At 33.4% G+C, this 24021-nt stretch overlaps 1 long non-coding RNA gene across 1 annotated transcript; it reads right to left on the bottom strand.

Annotated features, from left to right (window-relative positions):
- Positions 1-288: 288 nt before the first annotated feature.
- LOC116419664 lies at positions 289-21812 on the bottom strand. Its single transcript, XR_004229939.1, has 4 exons — positions 21745-21812; positions 4883-5010; positions 3557-3613; positions 289-429 (listed from the first exon to the last, which is right to left on the bottom strand). It is a non-coding gene; the product is annotated as an uncharacterized LOC116419664 (long non-coding RNA).
- Positions 21813-24021: the final 2209 nt, after the last annotated feature.

Raw genomic sequence — 24021 nt, 5'->3', positions numbered from 1 at the left:
AATTGGGGTCAGGAGCTGGCCAATCTATTCCTCTTGGAGGAAGGAGTTACCAAGTTAGAATTATATCTATGTGCTACCTTAAATATTGTTAGCATAAGAAAAACATTTTTTTTTCAAGCCTAGCTCCTCATTGCTAAACCTTAATGAGGAAGAAGGAACCCAATCTATGTACCCAAGGCTTGATTTTCTTCTTATCAAATGCCATTTCCATAGTTAATACATAGCGAATGAAAACTCTCAGATCAACCAAGAAGAATTCCAGTATCACCCACAGGGATATTACCTATAGTCTCTAGAATAGAGATCTGGGAATAGGAACCAATTGAGGTGCTTGCTTAAGCTCCTTTATATCTTAGTTTCTTCTCAGATTCTTGCTCTTCCTTCAGGGAGTTGAAGAGAATCTGGAACTATGAGTCTTCTGTCTTGAAGCTGGAAGGAAAAAGACTAGGATCTTTCTTTTCCCAAGTTCTCAGTAGGTATAGAATTACTACCTCAGATAGATTTGGAGCACTGCGTAGTCAGTCTCTACTAATGAGAAGAGTTGGGTTACAATTATGCTGCCCATCTCTTTTCCTTCCACTTATCCAAATCCAGCCAATTCTTCCAAATCAACTCAAATTTTCCTTCCTTCATAAAGCTTTCCTTAACTTTTTCTATCCACATAGTTCTCTCTTTGTCTTGCAAATTCCCATATAATTTAATAATACTGTAAAACACAGCACCCCATATTTTATGGTTCCCCATAACCATCAAAATTTAATTGTCCTGTATCCCATTCTATTGGGGCCACGTTATTTGATGGTGTGAGATGATGACAAGTGTTGATAGATTCATGTCATACACTTTAGAAATAACAGATTATACCTCAAGGCAAAGGAATGATTCCAATCACAGAGCGTCTAAGATTATGACTGCAAAACAAGGGAAGAATTTAAGATAGGCCTTTCATCACATCACATACACAGCTGCTTAATCTGCTTAATCATGGAGCTGATTCTGCGTATGGTTGTAAAGTACATTCTATTTAATGCAGTCATCTATTAATTCAATAAACATTTACCCTGAGCAAGACATTATGCTAGGTACTTGGGGAATACAGAAAATAAAGCATGTCTAGAGGGAGCCTTCAAGGAGCTTACAATTCAGTAAGAGATATTAGGCTTGTCAAATAGCCAAAATAAAAGATTGACTGTGAAAATAATGGAGGAATGAAATATAGGGAGGGAAAGAGGGAGGGTATCTTCAGAAGCGAAAGAAATTTACATTCCTCTTTCAAACAAGATCAGATTTTCCCAAACCTTCTAGAGGCCCACATGTCTTTCTCCTTCTGTTCACAAATAAATCCTTTATATAGTCCACTTCTTTTGCCATCCCCATTCATCTCTACTGCTCTGTTATGCATGTTTCTACTTTGAGCAGCACATCAAATACCATAATAATGCATGATTTAACTAATATACTATAATGCAATACCCATTAGTGCAATACAAAATAATATTATGAGATTTTATTAGCTCATATTAGTAAACACAGATTGCATTAAAGCTGTTCCTGTTTTATTTTTGAAAGGGTTGGATATGATAGACTAATATAAAATAAAAAATTATGCTGTTCTAAAACTGTAAAATTGAGCTTCCTGCTGAGCAGGTTATGTTAAGTCTTTCCCTCTTTCTTTCTTCTTGTAATGGGTAAGAAATGGTAGCTCTGGGGATTCTCTGTTAACCCTCCCAGTTGAATAGAAAACTATTTAAGAGTACTACCCAAGAAACTATCTTTCACCTCTTGCCCTGTGCCCTCGATTAACCATTAGTGAAAAGATCAGTTGATATTAAAGAATTAGATTTAGCCTAGCATGAGATTCCATCTACACAATATAAAGTGAAGGAGAGATTTGATAGTTATCCAGTTCATTGTATCACTTCAGGTCAAACAAATTAATTCAGGCCCCAAAATGAATTATTCACTTTGGCCTGATGAATTATGATAATTATTGCTATTTTTCAAATGGAATAATCTATTATTTAAATCACCAATAATCATAGCAATGATAATAAAGATTAAGCACAGATTTTACATAGTGATTTATAGTTAATAAATGTTTTCACATGCATTATATACATTAATGTCCATAATGACCTAGTAAGGCACCTAGTTTAAATATTTTTAGTGTTCCCATTTAGTAAGTAAGGAAACTCCTCTGCAGAGAGGAGTAGATTTCCTTGTATAATATATACTGAAGAAGAAAATGACAAACTACTCCAGTATCTTTGCCAAAACAAAACAAAACAAAACAAAACACCAAATAGGGTCATAAAGAGTTGAATACAACTGAACAACAAAAATCAATTTAAATTTAGAAAATTTAGACAAGTACATCTTAGAATATCAAATTAAGAATCTGGAGTTATAGGTTCTAGTCTCAATTCTGCCATCAATTCTCTGCATGATTTTAAATAGGATAAGAGGAGGAATGGGGTAAGCTTTCTTAAAAAGGCTCAGTTTCATTGCTGTTCATTTAATCCAGGAGACATGAGTCACTTACAACCAAAGATTTTAAACTTCTCCAATCAGTAAAGTTCTACCAAATAGATAAGAGAGTACAAAAACAAAACAAAACAAAACAAAAACAAAAAAAAAAAACTCCTTGCTAGAAGGATCTCAGAATTTATCTAATCCAATGCTACCATACGCTAGAGGAAGAAACACTCATGATTGAAACTCATGGGTATTTCTTCCTTTAGACTGGTGACTGGCTATATATATCCCTCTGCACTGTAAATCAATGTCATAACAGAGAAGGATTATTTACTATGACTCTAAGCCTTGTGTATGTATTTTTTTTTTATCTATGATTTTTTTTTCTTTTTTTTTTCTTTTTCTTTTTTTTTCTTTTTTTTCTTTTTATGTGTATGTATTTTTTAATGAGAAATCATAGAATTTCATGTTTTAAAATAGCCATCTAATCCAACCAATGCTTGAAAAAAAAATCTCCTCTATAATCCCCAATAGTTGATCAACTAATCTCAAATTAGAGAGAATCTCAGCATCTCTTAAGGTAATCAATTTTTGTTTTGATAGGTCTACTTACTTAAAAGATTTTTTTTTCTTGCAAAAAGCATAAAATGTCCTCTTTTCAGCTTCCACCCATGTTCCTAGTTCTGCCTTCTGACATCAAACAGAAAAGTCCAAACTCTTTTACACAATAGTTCTTCAAATAACAGTTATCATATATTCTCTGACTCACCTCTGTCCTGATTGAAATTAAGGCAAACTAGAGCACAAAGCCCTGAGAATAATTAATTTATTAGCAAAGTATAAATTTGCCAATAAATCAATTCTCAGCCTCTTCGGCTAAGACCTTAAAGTAATGCTTAAAAATCATTTTCATAGGGAAAAGAATTAGAATCTAAAATAAAAGCCAGCATCTCTGATGGGGAAAATAATATGATTAGTCACAAAGCTCTGAACACCATAGATAGGAAAAACAATATAATTGGCTGAAGATCGAGTAAATGGGGCTAGCAATCACCTCTTGTTACTGATTAATAATACCCACCTTGCAAGGTTTAGTTAGTGGCATATGGATCACAAAGTAGACTTCCTTGAAGGATTACTAGTGGATTAGAGATAACAGATTTACTTGACATAATATACCATTGATTTCACAGAAAAACAACTTTCAACTATAACATAGAGATGAGCAATTTACAGGAAAGCTGAACTTAGAAACTTAAAAACAATAAAACATGCTTTAAGCAGTTATACAAGTATCAGTAGTGATACAGAATGAAATCAATTGTGAGGTAGAATCAATTTGATTTTATTTTTCATCTCTACTTAACTATCCTCAGTTGCTTCAACCAATTTTCGTATATCATGAACATAAGATCCTTTACCGTTCTGGCTCTTAACTCAATAATATCTTTGCTGTTATCTAAGCAAATGATAAAGTTTGTTTTACCTTGCTATGCCAATTCAGCAACACTGTCAAAAAGGGGAACTAAAGTTAGTCTGGTATGACCTAGCCTTAATGAAATAATACTGGTTCTTTGTAATCATTGTTTTGTTTTCTAGATGTTTATTAAACTTCCCTTTAATAATACATATAGAGTTTCACCAAAAAATAAATGAAGCTAATTAGCCAATTGTTTCTTTCCCCATTTTAAAATACTAACACATTTGTTCTTCAATCCTTTTATTTTTCCTTTTATTTTTGAGTTTTCAAATATTTCTACCTATGGTCCAGGATGGAGAGAGAGCAAGGATCTGAACCCAGGAGGGTTGGAAATAAGTTTCCCCAAATCATTAATCCTTCTTCTAGCCAGGTCCCCACGTCCCTTAGTGAATGCTATACCAGTTATTGATCAATTACCATCACTGGACAGGTAAGACCAAGAGTATTGGCAGTATTGGTACCCCTCCCCCAGATGATCCTGTTTTAAGTCCAGCCATCATTTTTGGAAGCAACTTTCATGGAGATATGGTCGGCTAAGAGTTTTTGTAGATGCTGCAGCCTCAACTACTGAAGACTTAGGGAAAAAAGTTTTCACCTTTAAAGTTCTTGACACTGTCAAATGATTCAATGTCAGAAAGTGAGATTTTATCATTGCAAATGAAATTAAAGATGATGCTGATATATTACCAACTGTGTTCTGATTGTACTCTAAGGACCATGGGATCTTTTCATCTGACTTAAACTGAAACCTTTCACATGTGTTGTTTTCCTCTGTTAGAATATGTTTCTTGAGAGCAATGATTATCTTACTTTTCTATTTGAATTCCTAATGCTTAGCCAGATATTTGAAATAATAAGTGCTACATAGTTTTTCATTCACTCATTAGTTCCAAGTATGCACTCATTCATTTATTAATTCATACCTACCAGTTTAAACCAGTCAACTAGAATTCATCCAGACCAGCTGGGTGCTCTCTTATTGTCTCCTTAATTATTCCTTCAAGTCCCTGTTATCCAATTTTAGTTTCTCTTTTCCTGAACAAATATCATTCTCCCTGGTAGAGAAAACAGAAGAAAAATAACAACTGAGCAGCTATACCTTCTCTCTCCTTTGCTATTATTTTCATTACCCTTGAATACCTAGTTGGTGCAGTGCTGCGAGAGCTCTGGGCCTAAAGTCAGGCAGACATAAAAATCGAGCCACAGATATACAGCAACTGTGTGACCTTGGGCAGGTCATTTAACCCTTTTTGCCTTACTTTACTCATTTATAAAAGGAGCTGGAGAAGGAAATGGTAAATCACTCCAATGTCTTTGCAAAGAAAATCTCAAAAAAGGTCACATAGAGTCAAGATGCTAATGAAACAACAATTATTATTACCTTACCTACTGCAGAAGTTCTATTTTTTTTAATTGGATATTCATCTAACATCTTAAGAACAAAAACAAAAACAAAACAAGACTTTATTGTTGACTTTGATATTCCTTGCCAAACTCAGCTCATTCTGAGCATTGGCACCTTGACACTATTTTAATAAATTATACCACACTTTAATATGCACATTATATTACCTGCTTTTGCTTCCATCTTATATACTTCCTCTGTACATGAGTAGCATCCAATGATGCAGATTGAAACTCATCCATGTCTACCCAACCTTGGCCTTTTCCTCTCATCAGTTTGATAAAATAGTGCACCCAATGTCATAGGGTTTTTCTCAGTTTCCTGGGTGCTAGTAGAATGCCCTAGCTGATTATTTGTTATTCCTGGCCCTTCCCATTTCTGTAGCCCATCTTTTTCCTATCATGTAAATCCAAATAGTATCAGTTATTCTTGCTTTTCAGCATTCCTTTTGGTTATTCCTTGGATCTTCTTAACATCCACCATGTACCTCTCTGTGTGATACTTATTTTTAATTTTAAAGAGAATTTAAAGAGCCCAGCTTTGGGCTCAAGTGACTCAGATTCCATCCTGGATCGTATATTAAAGAAGAAAATAGAAGTTATTAGATATAGGGACAATTTATATTTTAGAATGATTCCAAAATATATTCAATATATTTCATAAGAAATGATGACAGAGAAACAATAGAAAGCCTCCATAAATCTATGAAGAATAAAATCAGAACCAGTAGAATGATAGGTACAATGACTATAATGTAAATGAAATTAACATTGAAAGATATTTGAATTTAGATCAGTCTTGGTTAAGTTGACCAAACATACTCCTATTTTCTCAGGAAAGAAATAGGGAATTACAGGAATAGAATGTTTTTTGTATCTGATGTGGTTTGTGGTGTGTGTGTGTGTGTGTGTGTGTGTGTGTGTGTATTTTTTTTTTGAGATAATTGGGGTTAAGTAACTTACCCAGGGTCACACAGCTAGGAAGTATTACATGTCTGAGGTCAGATTTGAACTCAGGTCCTCTGACTTCAGGGCTGGTGTTCTATTCACTGCACTACCTAGATGCCCCTATCAGTATATTTTGGTTTAAGTTTTTCTTTGCTATTAGTGTAAACCAGGTTTCAAGCCTGAGGTATTTAGCATACTACTACTCATGTGTCTTCCAATTTGGTGGAAAGAATAATGAATTATTGTTGCATTAGTATGTGAGGGACAGCAATCATAATAGAGCTTTAGCTAGGAGCAACATCTTTATTCTTATTTTTAGAGAAGATGTTCATGATTCTAGACTCGGTAGTTGGAGACCAACTCCAGGACCATGGGAAAAACAGACAAGCAAAAAACTTTGGAAAACAGCATAAATCTATGAGAGCTAATGCCTCAATGTGACTCTGATTCTCATCTTGTTTCCTAAGATACTTCAAGGAATTTCCCTTTGGATGAGATTGGGGCCTCTCTGTTAAGCTATTTCATTCCCACTCTGATAATGTTCTGATATTTTATAATTTGCATAACCTCTCTGATTTTTCTTTGCTTTCTCCTTAAATAAATGGGTTTATTCCCTATTCATTATTTTTTATATTCTTTTCTATAACTAGGACCAGAGATATCTAGGTGTCACAGTGGATGGAGTGCTGGGCTTGAAATCAGGAAGACTCAGTTTAAATCTGGCCTCAGACACTGATAGGCTTTATGATTCTTGACACATCACATAAGCTCTTTCTGCCTCAGTTTTCTCAACTATAAAATGGGGATAATAACAGTACCTACTTCCCAGGGTGGTTGTATCAAATGAGATAATATTTATAAAGTATCTTGCACAGTACCTGGAACATATTGGTAGCTTAATAAATGCTGGTTCCATCCCCTTTAACTCTTTCTTTCAGAAAACATTTCCTGATCCCTTGGGTAGGGAGTGACTTCAGAACTCATAGTGAACTGCAATTTAATACATTAATGCTTTTGCCATGTGATGTATTTTATGGCTGCCTGTCATAGTTTTAACCCATAGAACAGTTTAAATTTCTGGAGGGTAAGAAGTGTATCTTAGTTAAATGTTGTATCTCTACAAAGCATCTCCAAAAATAGTTATTTTCTTCATAAAGAAATTTATTTTGATCAAGTAGAGGTCAAATTAAAAAATAGAAACCTACATCATGTCTACTAAAGATACAAAAGTAGAAAGGACAATCTTTGAAAATGTGCTAAGGGTGAAGTTACCCCAACACTTGATTGCCGGTAGAGAGGGGTACAGGTTTTTACCTATAGGGTAATGAAATATGAAGCAAGATCTAGAATATCATGACAAAGGTTATCTCTAGGACAAGTCAAAATTAATGAATTAATATCCTTGGGACATTAATAAAACCAGGAGGGAAAAAATTCCCTTGACAGATACAGAAAAAAAAATACAATTTCTTAAAAAATAAAAAGAATTCCTGAACTGACATAAAACTTAGAAGCTTATAGCTCAGTCAGCTTGTCTAATTTCTTTTTAATATAAAAGAGAAGGAATTGGTCATAAAATACTCTTCCTTAGGCAATTATATTTCACATGACTGTTAGGCAGCTGTCAATGTCAATAATGACACTATGGAAATGGAAAGCTAAAAATGTCTGTTTTTATTGATAAAAACTGCTAAGCAAGGAAAGGAATCACAATAATGAGAAAACATATGAAGAGTGAACTAAACATATGCTTCTTTATTATCCTTGAATTCGCCTAAGAAAATTCTGATCTAATGAAAAGCAAATCTGAATGTCTAGAAGAAAATGAGAAATAATATCAGATTTGAGTCAGAGGTAGATGACACTGACTCCTGTTTTTTTCTAAGAATGAAAATTGGTTCCATAATAACGATCCATAACAGCATCTAATTTTTTTCAAGACATCATACATATAAAATCAGAATACCAGAGAATCTTAACAACCACCTCATCTAACCTATATGGGCATAAGAATCTACTATATAACAAAGCCAACAAGTGATCATCCAACTTTCCTTTATCTGAAGACTTACTTTGTAGGGGAAACTTACTGAATTTTATGTTACTTTGGGATGCTGTTCAACAAAAGAGTGACAACTTGAGTATAATGTGGAGAAGATTCTTGTGTTGGTATAGGTTGGAGGAATTGGTTTTTCAGAGATCTAGTGATTCCACAATTTGTGACCCAATATCTTTTCAAGTATGTGAATGTGTCTACAGTCACATGAATTGCCTTTTAAACTTCAGCATTTCCAAGTCTGTGATTTTTTTGATATGTCACCAGTAAAACAAACTGCAACTTGTTGGCAACTTCTCATCCTGTGTGATTCTTGTCCATGTCTTCCAATAAATTCTCCACAAAAGATCTAGTCAATGCAATTGAAGTATTTCCCAGTGAAATTTGTAGTTCTCCCCCATTCTTACTATATAACTAACCCTTCTCCTTTTCATTCATTATTATTTGTGCCACTACTTTGGCAACATACTGCAAACTCCCAACATCCACAATCACCTGCAATTTTTATTATTCAGTGGTACTCCATGCTACACTTGATCAAATAAGATCCTAGGTACTTCAGCACTTGCTTAGAGTCCAGAGGCTAAGACAGTTCCAGGTTTTTCTTTGTAATGGGCATCTCCCTTCTATCTATCCCCACCTCAGTTCCAATCCAGGATTTTCCTCTTACGTCTACTTTCTGACTCCCATCCAAGCTCCTGGATTACCAGACTCCTTCCTGCTCTTGTCCTTCTGTGATTTTGGCTTCATAGGGTCTCTTATAACACAGCAATAACTCAAACATCATTATCTACAAGACGCCTCTTTGTACCTGAAGTTGATAAAACCTTCTCTCAAATAATCTCATTTTATATAGATCTTGTATGTACTAGATTATTTATATGTTGTCTCCCCATTAGAATATGTGTTCTTTAAGGGCAAGGACTACTTTTGCCTTGCTATGTATGTCTAGTTGGAGAGAAATTCTTGAGCTAAAATAGACAAATTCATGAATTAGTTTGTTCTTTATACAATGATTTAAAGAATGGCCCAATTTTCTTTCCATTCTTTCATCTTTTCAATTTTCTTTTAATTCTGTTTAATTTGGGAAGAAAATCTCAGTCTGCCATTAATACATCCCTATTTTCCATGCTCTAATAATATACTATAGTAATGAATCTACTAACAATAGAGGTCAAAATCAGAATGTGAAAATGTTGGCTCCAGTCACCAATTTTATTGCCTATTTGAGACAGTTGATACTCATCTAAATTTACAAAGGGTCCAGTCAGGAAGCATTACCGAGATTTTCTACTACTTTTTCATAATCCTTAAGTGAAAAATCATGCTCTTTATATTCTGAAAAGATCCCCCCACACACACTCTGCCTTTGTCTTGTGATACTTTCTAATCCATCCCTTCTTCACTCTGTCCCCAGTGCCTGATGCTTCTCTTCATGACTCAGTGATTCCAATGGGTACATTATGCCTCAGGACATTCTTTCAGAATCTATCAGGCTCCTCCTTTGATGTCCTTCTATATTTTTGGAAATCCTACTTCATTCATAAGGCCCTAAAGAGATGTCTATTTAACATATGAATGGTGCATCTTACTTAGAGGCACTATCTCTTTCACTGATTTCTAAATGATCACTTTCAACATCCCTTTAGTTCTCACTTTATATTTTATTTCTACTTTAATTCCTATGTATCATTTCCTACTTGGCTGCTTCTCTTGTTATCATTTGGTCCCTATATTGTCACCTGTTTGAGTTTGTCAGCTTTAAAGAACAGTGGGAAGTATGTCTGTGGGTCTGCTTTTGTGTGGCACCCAACAGAGCACCACACAGAGATTAGTGCTGACTAGATGCCCTTTAATGATGGGAAGGAAGTTCTGTATTTTCCTGGGTCCTTCTCTCATGGAACGTGCCATATCTGAAAGGGCATTCAGTCATTAAAGCCATCATTAAAGCCAAATACCATTGGAACAGTACTGTTCCCTAATTGTCACCTGGATCACTACAGCCTTGGAGTTTGAATGAGGAAAGGAAAGGAGGGAAGCTTTCTTTTCCATGGCAGACACTATTATCCCATAGTGTTCAGGACATAATATTTTATTGATATAGAATTATGAAGCTATACTGGTTACACCTGAACTATTCTCTGAAATACTCATTTTTGCCTGAATCCATTCTGTCTTCAACAATTAAAATTAGCAAGATTGTCTATCTCAAATGCAAACTCATATTTCCTTGCAAGAAATATATTTAGTTCAGGTTTCAGTTTCAACAGAAAAACATTTTACATTATTTTATCAAAAACTACTTCTTACCAAACCCTCCCCCCCACATACACCTCAAAAAGAAATTTTTTTTCTAGAACCATTTGGCTTTTCTCATCTATCTGTTTAGCCATCTCTCCATCAGTATATGCATGTGTGTGTTCACAAAAACAATTCTTTTTAAAAAATTTCTCTTGAAGATATCTAAGCAAAGTTTCAAGTAGCCAATTAGCTTTTTGACCTAAGCTTTGTTGGCTGCAGAAAGCCTGAATCACAGGAACATTTGGTTCTCAAGGCATTTGGATCTCATAAGAACAATTCTGTGCCAGCACCAATCAGAATGGCTGCCAGTTGTTATTCTTCTTCACAACTGGCAGCCGTTTCCAGCACTGTTACCGAGCAGTGATCAATCTCTGAACCTATCTATCAGGGGATGTGCATAGAGGGAGAAATGTGGTGTTGTTGCATGAGAATACCTTTATACAACTCAAGGAGAGGAAGGAGAATATATGTACTATGCAAATATCTGAGTAGACAATGAGAGGAGAAATACACAATAGATGTGTTAAAATTTAAGATGTGAATTAAAGAGTCTAAGAATTTACATGTTCAATTGAGTAATTAAAAAGAGAAATGTAGTAGGAAATTTAGTTTTTGAACATATCTATATTATATTGGTATCTAAATATTTCATGTATTTATATACATGCTATCTATCCAATAACATTACAAGTTTCTTAAAAATGATATTAGCGGTGTATCCACAAACAAGCTACTTTAACTCCGAATGTCTCAGTTCCCTCAATTATAAAATGAGCATAATGGCATCTACCACATTAGATCAAGTGAGACAACATATGTATTAGTATTTTGAAAACCTTAAACAGCTATTTAAATATTGTTACTGTTATTATTACTTGGCTAAATAACATTTATTTATATATTTTATTTATTTTTTTACAATAAATATTTTATTTATTTTATTTACATATTTATTTATATATATGCAGACACATATATCTATAAATATTTCAAAATGCTGCAATTTCATCCATGTGGACAACCCCTTCCACAATGCAGATTGTCATAGTTAATGTTATTTGTAAATTGTTTAAGAAAAAAAAATAATCATCAACTTCTTGATTAACCTTATGTTGAGTGTTTCAAAATCAGTGTACTAGTGCTCATGATATTCTAAGCAAACAAAAGGAAGCGCTTTGAATAAAATCTCCATTTAAGTCTTATGGGAAAATCTGGACAAAACTCACATAGGATGGAAAGTACACAGGATTGCAATATGAATATTCATGGAATACCAATGCTAATGAAATCACAGTTCAATAAGACCATCAAACTATTTTTAAATACACATAAACCCATTCTCAGAATCTTTCAAGATTAATAAGGACCCATTACAGCATATACTCTTCTATCAAAGTCTTAGAAAACCTAGTATCACTTCTATGCCACTGTGAGGCATTCGAATAAGACTTGGGGATAAAGGGCCAATGGATAGAGTATGTGTCTGCTGAAACCTCAGTCTAAACAGATTTGAAGCGCCTTATCACATAAAGGTTGACTTCCACGACATTAGACAAAAGCAATTTATGATACCTTTATTAATTTGTGGAAGGGTTGAAATTCCAAATGATGGAGAATATACTCAGATCAGTGAAATCCTAAATGTCTATAAGTATTGAAATTTATGTGTGAATAATAGTTATATACATGTAACATATAAATTTACATATAGACATATCTGAAACTATGTGGTCTCAGATTATAACCTAGAGGGATATATGAAAACTGTAATTTGAAGTATATGCATAAAAGACCATAATGCAAATGTAGTCATCAATGCAATTTCATAGCTCCAGAGAGAGGAGAAAATACATCATTGAGAGTTCATGGAGCTTGCAACATTTTCATTTAATTTGAAACAGGAAATCCTTGACACATTATTCCCTAAACAAAAAATTTGCCCTTTATTTGAAAAGTGTATCATTATGTGGCTATAACAGAATAAATATGCCCATCCTTATTGTTGAACTTACACTTTTAGATGAAATGTTGAAGTAAATCAAATGACTTAGGACTGATGCAAGCTAGCTATGGTGACTTTAGGCAAAAAATTCCATTTCTTTTTTTTCCTCAGTTTTCTCATCTATAAAATGAGTAGAATGACTTATCATGAACTTAAGATATTGCATATTGTCAATCAATCAGCAATGTTAATTTCCTTAATTTTTAGTTCAAAATGCTATTATTTCATATGCCCAGATACCTATGTTTTTAGCCTCCTTGATACAATTATTTCCCCTTGGAGGCAAGAATTTACATTCTCCAATGAACAGAAGAACTCAAATTCAGTCTACAGATAAGAGATTTGGAGAAGAACTTATTAAAATGTCTATTTCTAACCACTAAATGTTGCAAGGCATAATAAAATACAGTTGAAGAAGCAAAAGGCATGAAAATAATGGTAAAAACACTGAAGTATTTATAATATAAGATAAAAACATTAAGGGTGGATAATACTCATGAAAATATTATGTAATTTGTGATTCAATACAGGATGATCTAGAATTCATAGCAGCAGAGATAACAGATTCTGTAGCAACCTGAGATAATGTTAAATATATGTTATTTTCTATCTAAAAAGTTTTTTATTTTTAATTTTGGGTTTTTTCCCTAAAAGATTGGACTTGGTCACATTGTCAGCAAGATGGCAGGGTAATTATATTCAGCATAATTCCCTGAATCCAAAAATCTCAAAAAAAGAAAAGAATATCCACTCAAAATAAACTAACTTAAGCTACATCAACAATATAAGACAGAAACATGGCACAAGGTAAAAACTATGTATATTAGCATTGGAGAGTTGAATTCTCCCACTTTGCTGCCTTTAATCTATTGCATACATAAAACAAAAACAAATTGACAGGCTATGTTGCATGTATGGTGACTACATTCCCTGCACAAACTCTACACACTTAGATCCTAAAAAGGAGGCAAAAGTTCATTCTATTAAGTTATTTAACAGAGAGCATTACTCTAGAGGTTATGTGTAGATTTGAGAGCATAGTGTGGGGTGCCTGTGTGTGTATGTGTGTGTGTGTGTGTGTGTGTGTGTGTGTACTAAAGACTAAAGTATCAAAAGAAAAGCAAAATAGGAAAATATTTACGTGCCAATAATTATATAATTGCAGTTAACATCTATGTAGAACTTGAAAATCTACAAAGACTTTACAATTTTTTATATATAGTTTTTTATGCTCTATTCTGATTTTCCCTTTTGTGAAAATGTGAACCTTTAACATTCTTGAATGTTGTCATATCTCTCCTATTTTCAAATATTATTGATAATCATGAGCAATCATATCTACCAGCTCTTTTAGCACTCAGGAATGTGATTCAGGTTACCTGAATCCCCAAGGGAAAGCTAGGAGCTCTCTTATTTCCTTATTTATCTTTATTTATTTAATCACCCTTATTCATTCATTCATTTGTTTATTTATTCTTTCATTCATTCAATTATTTATTTATTGCCTATTTATTTATTTATTTGTTCCTTATCCCAATTAATTTTTGTCCTGATACTTCCAGTGCAGTAATAATATTTTTAGCAGAGAAAACAGAAGCAAAATACAATTTTAGTAATTCTAACTTCCCTCTATTGTCAGTTATCATCATGTCATCTTTCCTATCATTTATTTGTACTTCATTTCCCCCCAATATAATTGTTTTGCTTTTTAATATAATAATTTCCTTAACCAGCCTCTGCTTATTTTGAGTTTGAGCATTCCTGGAATCATTTTTGCAGTATCATGACATCCTTTTATATTCAATTTTCGTTCTCTGACCTTGTTTACACTTTCTATACATTTCTTTTAAAAATACCATTTGATTGGTGAGAGCTCTATAAATTCAAATGACTCTCTGGACACAAATCCCTTCAGAACTTAATTCTTAAGAATATCTCTCATGGGTTAACTTGCCTGTAGCTTTTCAGTCCATATAATTCTATCTATCTTTCCTGTGAAATCTGCTTTCCAAATGCTCCAAATCACTATTGATTAGAGAAATGCAAATTAATACAACTTTGGGATACCATTTTGCAACTCTCAGATTAGCTAAAATGATAGGGAAAGATAATAATAAATGGTGCAGAGGATGTGGAAAAACTGGGACACTAATGCATTGTTGGTGGAGTTGTAAAATGATTCAACCATGCTGTAGAATAATTTGGCCAAAGGGCTATAAAACTGTGCATACCCTTTGATACAGCAGCATTTCTACTGATAATCACCTGGGATGGACTTGGCTTTTCTCAGCAAGGTGGTGATCCAAGACAATGCCAATAAACTTGGAATGGAAAATTCTATCTTCATACACAGAGGGAATTGAATGTGAATTGAAGCATAATATTTTCACTTTATTTTTTATTTGTTGGCTTTTTTCCCTCATGGTTTTTTTCCCTTTTGGTCTGATTTTTCTTGTGCAATACGACAAATGTGGAAATATGTTTAAAAGGATTGCACATGTTTAATCTATATCAGATTGCTTGCTGTCTTAGGGAGAAGGGAGATAAGGATGAGAGAAAGAAAAAATTGGAACATAAAGTCTTACAAAATGAATGTTGAAAACAATCTTTAAATATATTTGGAAAAATAAAATACTATTAAGGAAAAAAATCTGCTTTCCCCAAATCTAGTACAACAAACTATCCAGATATCCTCTCTACATACTCCCCCCAGTATTCCTATTATTTTTACCCTAGCAATCAATTCCTCCTTGTTAGTGAGAATCATATCCATGAGAATATTTCCACTTGGTTCTTCCACCTTTTGGCAGATATAATCATCACTATGGCAAGTCAAGAGACTTTTAGCTACTGTTTTTGGCCAAAAGAAAAGAACAGCAGCTGACTGTGTAATTAAAGTTCCTCTCATTACTACTATAACATGCTTCTGTCCTTGGTTCATTATCTGTTCTCCAATTCTATTTCCTGTATGCTCCAATCACAAAACAGTTTTGTTCACTCTTTATTGATTTTCATCCAAATACTCTCCATCATCTTTAGTCATTTGGTTTTAATATTTCCTCACACAGATTTAACTTCTTAATATAAAGTGCTACCGCACTCCACCTTCTTTTACCTGTCTTCTTTCTTTTGAAAAAAGCATACTCATATACTCATGTTACAATCACAGACCATCTATTATTATGTAAAACCTTTAAAAGCAAGGATTATTTATTTCATCCTTTTTGTTTGTATCCATCCTTAGCACTGAATACAGTGCCAGGAACATAGAAGGCACTCAATAAGTGCTTGGAAGCATAGTGATGAGTTTTATCTCAACAATTTCTCCTTACTTATTGTCTAAATTTGGAGTATTTGGAGGTAAATTGGAGGCAAACAATTTTTATGACTGGTTCCTTTATTGAATGGTGTCTCCTATGAATTTTTGTAAGTCTCAATTGTTATTCTTCCTTTACTGTCACTACTCTCTTTGACAATTAGCTTGAAGATATATGCTGGCAGTTTTCTCCTTCTTCAATCTGTAGTTCTGGAAACACTGGGCAAATTCATTCTTACTAACTTTTATTAGGTTATTCCATCTAGAAGTATTCTATCCATAACCAAGCATCTATCCCCTTTATTTAAACTACATCCAAGAAATATAAATACAATAAACAGAAACCAGGTTTTTTGGGGGGTGAGTGAGGGTTAGGGTGTGAAAGGGGAGGAAGAAAGGGGAACAAAAATTATTAAGTACCTTTTCTATGTCAAATACTATACCAACTACCTTACAAATATCTTTTTTGATTTTCATAACAACCCTATAATTACCCTCATTTATTAATCAGTTGAGGAAACTGGGACACTAGAAGGTAAATTACTTTCCCAGGGTCATATGGCTAGTAAGGTCACATTTGAATTCAGATCTTCCTCACTCCAGTTCCTGGACTCTATGCATGCACAAGCCAACTCCAGCTAACTTCAATTTTCTCTTGTACCTCTTGCTTTCAGGATATAAGAGTGAGGAATATATAACCTGTGCTGCTATGATTTTGATTCTTACCTATTATTACATAATCTTCATTAATACTTTCCATGCTCCTTTTAGCAAGATCATTTCTACTCACATAAATCACTAGAAAGGGATGGATGTCATCCATTCTAATAAATCTTCGGTTGAAAGACAATAGAGTTCTCTACTGATTGTATCATATCAACAAATAGATGCCTTAGTTTTCTGTATCAGTTATCACTACGCTTCTCTCACATGATAGAGAGCTTTTATGGCTCTCTATCATTTTTTTGAAGAGAGGAAGCTTTGTGGTCTTTAGAGTGTTTAGCTCCCTCTTCTTCAAAAAGAGCTTTAGAACTTAAGCTCTAATTGTAAAGTTGTCCTTTAACTTCCTCCTCTATATGACATATTTTCAAACATTGTCTCTCCTTCAACTAGATCTTTTTTCCAAATTCTATTCTCTAAAATAATATCTCCCTTACTCTAAGATCAGTCCTACATTACCCCTGCTGGGCCTCATTAATAAATGGTATGGCAACAAATTCATAAAGGAGAAATGAGTAGAATTGTGCAAAAATAAAATAATAATTGTAGGAAATTTTAATATTCCTTTTAAATAACGAAGGATGAATATAACAGAAGAACAAACAAAAAGGAAAATTTACAACTTAGACCGAATACTTAGATTGGACATCCATGGTAACTTCTGAATGGGAAATTAAAGAATATGTATGTTTCTTAACATTACTGATATCTTTGTAAAAATAAACTATGTGTTCAGGCACAGAAAAAATTACAAATAAGTGCAAAAAGGCAGAAATATTAAACAAATCCTGTGGAAGTCATAAACCAATAAAAAACCAGAATGACAAGCAAAGATTTTTAATAATTCTGAATAATGAATGGGCTAAGAACACATTATGGGAACAGTTTGCAGCTACTTATAAGAGAATTATTACAATAATTAACTTACCAAAATTGTTAGAATTCAGCAAAAACAAATCTCATTGAAAAATTATATATCTGAAATCATAAATTGTTCACAAAATGGAAAAAAAAAGGATTCATGAACTGAGTATGTAATTAATAAAACTTTAAAAACTAAAAACCAGAGGAAAACAGATAAAAGAGGAAAAATATAGAGAAATTATAAATAAAATTAAAAACAATTTTTAAAAATGCTGACTCTAAACATTCCAATACTGCATCATTTTAATACATGCAACAGAACAAAAAAGAGAATTCTACATAAGGCCAGGAATCTCCATTTCATACTGCTTGCTTTTTCCTAAAATATATAATGAATTTTACATGTTAGTTTTAAAGCCATCTTGATTGTCTCTTTTTTTCTTCTGTATTTCCCTTTGTTTTCATCTATGGGTTTTAATCATATTTGTATTTATTATTACTAGTATCTAATATTAGTAATATATCTCTATTTTTGTGATCATTATTGGTATACTCAAATATAGTAATTATAATGACAAAAAAGAGGGTAAGAGAAACTATAAACTAATATCACTAATATTAATTGATGCAACAATTTCAAATAAAATTATACCAACCAAGACAATAGCCATATATTTTGTAAATTGCTTGCAAGATGGATTTATAACAGAGACACAAATGTGATATAACATTAGGAAAACAAAATAACTAAAAATATAAATAACAAAAAAAGTGATTTTAAAAATGGCTGTCTTTAACAAAATAATCATATTTTGTGTTCAAAAACCACGAAGAAGATGTACATAAAATGAATGTTTAATATGCCAAATATGTATTTCTAAAAACAAAAGCAAGGATTATTTGAAATGGAAATGCATTAGAAGTTTTTCCCAAAGGAAAAACAAGAATTATTCAGTTCCCCAGTGTCTTTGACATATATATATATGCTAGTGAAAATATTAAGATTAAAAAAAAAAAGATTCAAGGGGAAATGAAATCATCCTTATTAGCAGATAACATGGTAGTTTATTTAAAAATCTCAAAAATGTGATATTATGGAGAAAGCATTGACTTTAGAGTTAGAGGACTTAATTTCAGTCTGTCTTGTGTCACTTACCTCCTGAATGATCTTGTCAGATCATTGAATTTCACTAGATTTCAGTTTTCTCATCTGTAAAAAGAGCTTGAAGGTTTCTGAGATTCCTTCCAGTTCTAAAACTATTATCATATGATCAGTAAAGAAACCAATTTAGATAATTAATACAATCAGTAAATTACCAAGATATAAAAACAAATCCATAAAATCATTCATATTTCTATATAGCAATATATTTTTAAAATAAAAAAATTATAGAAAAGAAAATCCCAGTGAATAGATCTATAAAATACACAAAACATCAGAGATGCAATCTATTGAAAAACTTTTTAAGACTTGTAGAAATTCAATTACAAAATATACTTTATTTTTATTTATTTATTTTATTTAATAGCCTTTTATTTACACGATGCTTACCCTCTTTATAATCCCTCCCTCCCCCCCTTTGAGTCTTTTCCCCTTCCTTCCCTTATTACTCTTTTTCTTTTCCCTTTTCCTCTCCCCCGTTTTTTTTTTTTTTTTTTATTTAATAGCCTTTTATTTACAGGATATATACATGGGTAACTTTACAGCATTGACAATTGCCAAACCTCTTGTTCCAATTTTTCCCCTCTTACCCCCCACCCTCCCCCAGATGGCAGGATGACCAGTAGATGTTAAATATATTAAAATATAAATTATATACACAATAAGTATACATGACCAAACCATTATTTTGCTGTACAAAAAGAATCGGACTCTGAAATATTGTACAATTAGCTTGTGAAGGAAATAAAAAATGCAGGTGGGCAAAAATATAGGGATTGGGAATTCAATGTAATGGTTTTTAGTCATCTCCCAGAGTTCTTTTGCTGGGCGTAGCTGGTTCAGTTCATTACTGCTCCATTGGAAATGATTTGGTTGATCTCATTGCTGAGGATGGCCAGGTCCATCAGAACTGGTCATCATAAAATATTGTTGTTGAAGTATATAATTATCTCTTGGCTCTGCTCGTTTCACTCAGCAGCAGTTCGTGTAAGTCTCTCCAGGCCTTTCTGAAATCATCCTGTTGGTAATTTCTTACAGAATAATAGTATTCCATAATATTCATATACCACAATTTATTCAGCCACTCTCCAACTGATGGGCATCCACTCAGTTTCCAGTTTCTAGCCACTACAAAGAGGGCTGCCACAAACATTCGTGTACATACAGGCCCCTTTCCCCTCTTTATGATCTCTTTGGGATCCGTAACACTACTGGATCAAAGGGTATGCACAGTTTGATAACTTTTTGAGCATAGTTCCAAATTGCTCTCCAGAATGGTTGGATGTATTCACAGTTCCACCAACAATGTATCAGTGTCCCTGTTTTCCCACATCCCTTCCAACATTCCACATTATCTTTCCCTGTCATTCTAGCCAATCTGACAGGTGTATAGTGGTATCTCAGAGTTGTCTTAATTTGCATTTCTCTAATTAATGACTTGGAGCATCTTTTCATATGGTTAGAAATAGTTTGAATTTCTTCATCTGAGAATTGTCTGTTCATATCCTTTGACCATTTATCAATTGGAGAATGGCTTGATTTTTTATAAATTAGAGTCAATTCTCTATATATTTTGGAAATGAGGCCTTTATCAGAACCTTTTACTGTAAAAATGTTTTTCCAGTTTATTGCTTCCTTTCTAATCTTGTCTACATTAGTTTTGTTTGTACAAAAACTTTTCAGTTTGATATAGTCGAAATTTTCTATTTTGTGATCAGTAATGATCTCTAGTTCTTCTTTGGTCATAAATTCCTTCCTTTTCCACAGGTCTGAGAGGTAAACTATCCTGTGTTCCTCTAATTTATTTATAATCTCATTCTTTATGCCTAGGTCATGAACCCATTTTGACCTTATCTTGGTGTATGGTGTTAAGTGTGGATCAATGCCTAGTTTCTGCCATATTAGTTTCCAATTTTCCCAGCAATTTTTGTCAAACAGTAAGTTCTTATCCCAAAAGCTGGGGTCTTTGGGTTTGTCAAACACTAGGTTGCTATAGTTGTTGACTGTTTTGTCCCTTGAACCTAACCTACTCCACTGATCTGTTCCTTAGCCAATACCAAATGGTTTTGGTAACTGCTGCTCTATAATATAATTTTAGATCTGATACAGCTAAGCCACCTTCATTTGATTTTTTTTCATTAATTCCCTTGAAATTCTTGACCTTTTGTTTTTCCATATGAATTTTGTTGTTATTTTTTTCTAGGTCATTAAAATAGTTTTTTGGGAGTCTGATTGGTATAGTGCTAAACAAATAGATTAGGGGTAGTATTGTCATCTTTATTATATTTGCTCGCCCTATCCAAGAGCATTTAATATTTTTCCAATTGGTTATATCAGACTTAATTTGTGTGAAAAGTGGTTTGTAATTTTGCTCATAAAGTTTCTGATTTTCCCTTGGCAGATAGATTCCTAAATATTTTATACTATCAGTAGTTACTTTAAATGGAATTTCTCTTTGTAACTCTGACTGTTGGATTTTGTTAGTGATATATAAGAATGGTGATGACTTATGTGGGTTTATTTTATAACCAGCAACTTTGCTAAAGTTGTGGATTATTTCTAATAACTTTTTAGTAGAATCTCTGGGGTTCTCTAAGTATACCATCATATCATCAGCAAAGAGTGATAATTTGGTTTCCTCATTGCCTATTCTTATTCCTTTAATCTCTTTCTCAGCTCTTATTGCCAAAGCTAGCATACAAAATATCCTTTAGAAAAGTAAATGAAGACTATTACTTAAGCAATTGGAGGAATATTCATTGCTAGGGAGTCAGGGTTACTTAAGAGATAGACATCTTGCCTCAAAGTCAGGAAGATGGCAGTTCAAGTACTATCTCTAGTCATACTGTGATGTGGGGCAAATTTCATTCCCAGGTAATTGTCTTAGTTCTCCAAACCCATAGATGAGGGAGTCCAAGAGGAAGTGCTGGTCAATAGTATCATGTGCAAAAGAAGTCGGGAAGAGTAAGGACTGAGAATATCTGAGAATTGTCTGGTGTAAGAAAATAGGTCTTACCTCTTTCCGGTAACAGACTGAGATGAGTCCTCTGCCATTTTTGTAGCATCTTACTTTGTTTTTTATCTGTAAAATGGAAATGGTAACACTTACTTAAAAGGAAAATAGTGACCTTAAAGGTCCAACTATCTCATTTTGCAGTTGAGGAAATAGTGAACAACTGATTTTGTATTTAATTTGTTTTATCCTGATTTTTATTTCTCTAGTCTACTCATTTACTTTTCTATATTTTGAATAGAATCAAAGTTCCAATAATTACTGTTTTATGATATAATTTGAGGTCTTATGTAACCAAGAGATTAAATAAATTTCCTAAAGTCATAAAGGTTGAAAGGGGCAGAGTTGAAACTCTAAACCAGATTGATTGACTTCAAATACAGGACTTTTCCCACTATAGTATGTTCTGAAGCTTCAGATTTCCTCAGTCTACCTGTTGACTACCATGTCTCTTTGTTCCCACCAATACAGTGGTGTTTCACTCGGGCTCCCAATTTCTTTAGATCTTCTGATCTTCTAGAGTTAATCTGATCAATGTATTAGAATAGAGGATAAGACAATAAAGGCTTCTTACTAACTGAGTAGTTTTAGGAAAGTCACTTAATCTCTTACTTGCCTCACTAACCTGAAGGAGCTGGACTTAATTCCACAAATAGATAAATAGCCATTGTAGAGTTGCAAAATACTTTAAATACATTATCTCAGTTGATCTTTATCATGATTATTTGTGGTAAGCAGGGCTGGATATTCTAATTTTACAGATGAAAAAACTAAGGCCCAGAGAAATTGTCACATAGCTAGTAAATGCTTTTGCTAGGACTCACACCCAGATCCCCTCAGTCTGGGGCTATTTCCATAACACCATACTGTCAAGAAGAATGAGTAATGTGGGAATTTCAGATGCTATGGCAGGGTCAATGGGAAGTTATTTTTGATCAAGAGAGCTTTGCCTGGTGCTTCTCAAATCATAGCATATGGAAGGCCTGCTCTGTCAGAGAGACATTTTGCACTATTCTTTAGACATTGTGGGGATATGAGAAAAGAAAAAGCATCTCTGTCCTGGTGTCTGATGCTATTCAATTTCCTTAGAAAGTAGCTGCAGTCGACTTAACTAAAACTGCTGTTGAAATAGCACCTGCAGTTCCAGGAGGTGGTGACTCTTACAGAACAAAACCAGAATGTGAAACAGTAAGCTCTAAAGCTCATTAACAAGTTCATGTTCCCCTAGTTTTGGTTCCAATCCAGTAAGCTTGAGTTTCTGTCTCCCTCTTAGGGTACCATTATCACTTTTCTCCTCTTTTCCCCCTTTGAACTCTCCAGCTTTTGTTTTCTCTACTTTACCAATAGAAACTGTCAGGCTTACAATTGTCTCCAGAGTTTCTCTAAAAAATGAAGGAAGAAAGTGAAGAAAGAGCAGGAAAGAGCTTATTTTTAGACCTTTGTTTGACTTTAATGAGGTGAAGGGACTTTTGTAGAACACCACAGTTTCATATCCTGACAGCATGGAACTGCACTGCCATATGGCACCTGGTCCCTACCGAAAACAGAATTCTTGAAAATGAAGCTAGAGGAAGGAAAACATCAAGTCAGTCACTTTTATTGTAACATCATTTTTACAACTCTTCATATGACATTGTTGTTTTGAAGGGGAACAGAGATAATGGAAGAACTCATTGTCCTGGCAATAATAAATCTTTTAAAGAATTTCTAGTTTACTGTGTATCACGGACCAGATTATTTTAACATATCTGTACAATTATCTCTTCATTTCTAAAATGCCACTAATCAAGATTAAAATATGACTTGGGTGCTAAACCCAGCTTTTCTACCTGCTGGCTATTGATCTTGGGCAAGTTATTTCACTTTAGTGGACTTCATTCAGTTCCCTCATGAACAATATGAAGAGATTAAACTGAATGGACTCCCAAATCCCTTCCAATTTCACTATTCTGTGATTAAATGTAGAAGGCTCCTGCCTTTATGCTATTTAACTTTCTGTTTGGTGAGTAAAGAGCTAAATCCTAAGCAAGGAACAGAATAAGGAGTTTTCCCTCACTCCAATTAAATATTTCAATGTATTTAACAAATGGTAATTGAGTACTTTCACTGTACAAAGCACTATCCTGGGAGTTTTGGGGACGCAAAAATGTGTGTGACATAGTCTCTGCCTTTACAAAGTAAACTGTGGAATTGGTTTTGCAATCTAATAAAACATTTTTCTAAGGTTAGAGTTATATTTCTCTACTGGAACATTAAAATGAAAACTGTATGAGTATAAAG

This window comes from Sarcophilus harrisii, chromosome 5 (assembly GCF_902635505.1).
Source record: "Sarcophilus harrisii chromosome 5, mSarHar1.11, whole genome shotgun sequence".
NCBI lineage: Eukaryota > Metazoa > Chordata > Mammalia > Dasyuromorphia > Dasyuridae > Sarcophilus > Sarcophilus harrisii.
Note: the sequence above shows the minus strand (reverse complement) of the source record. Positions and strands in the feature narration are given on the sequence as shown.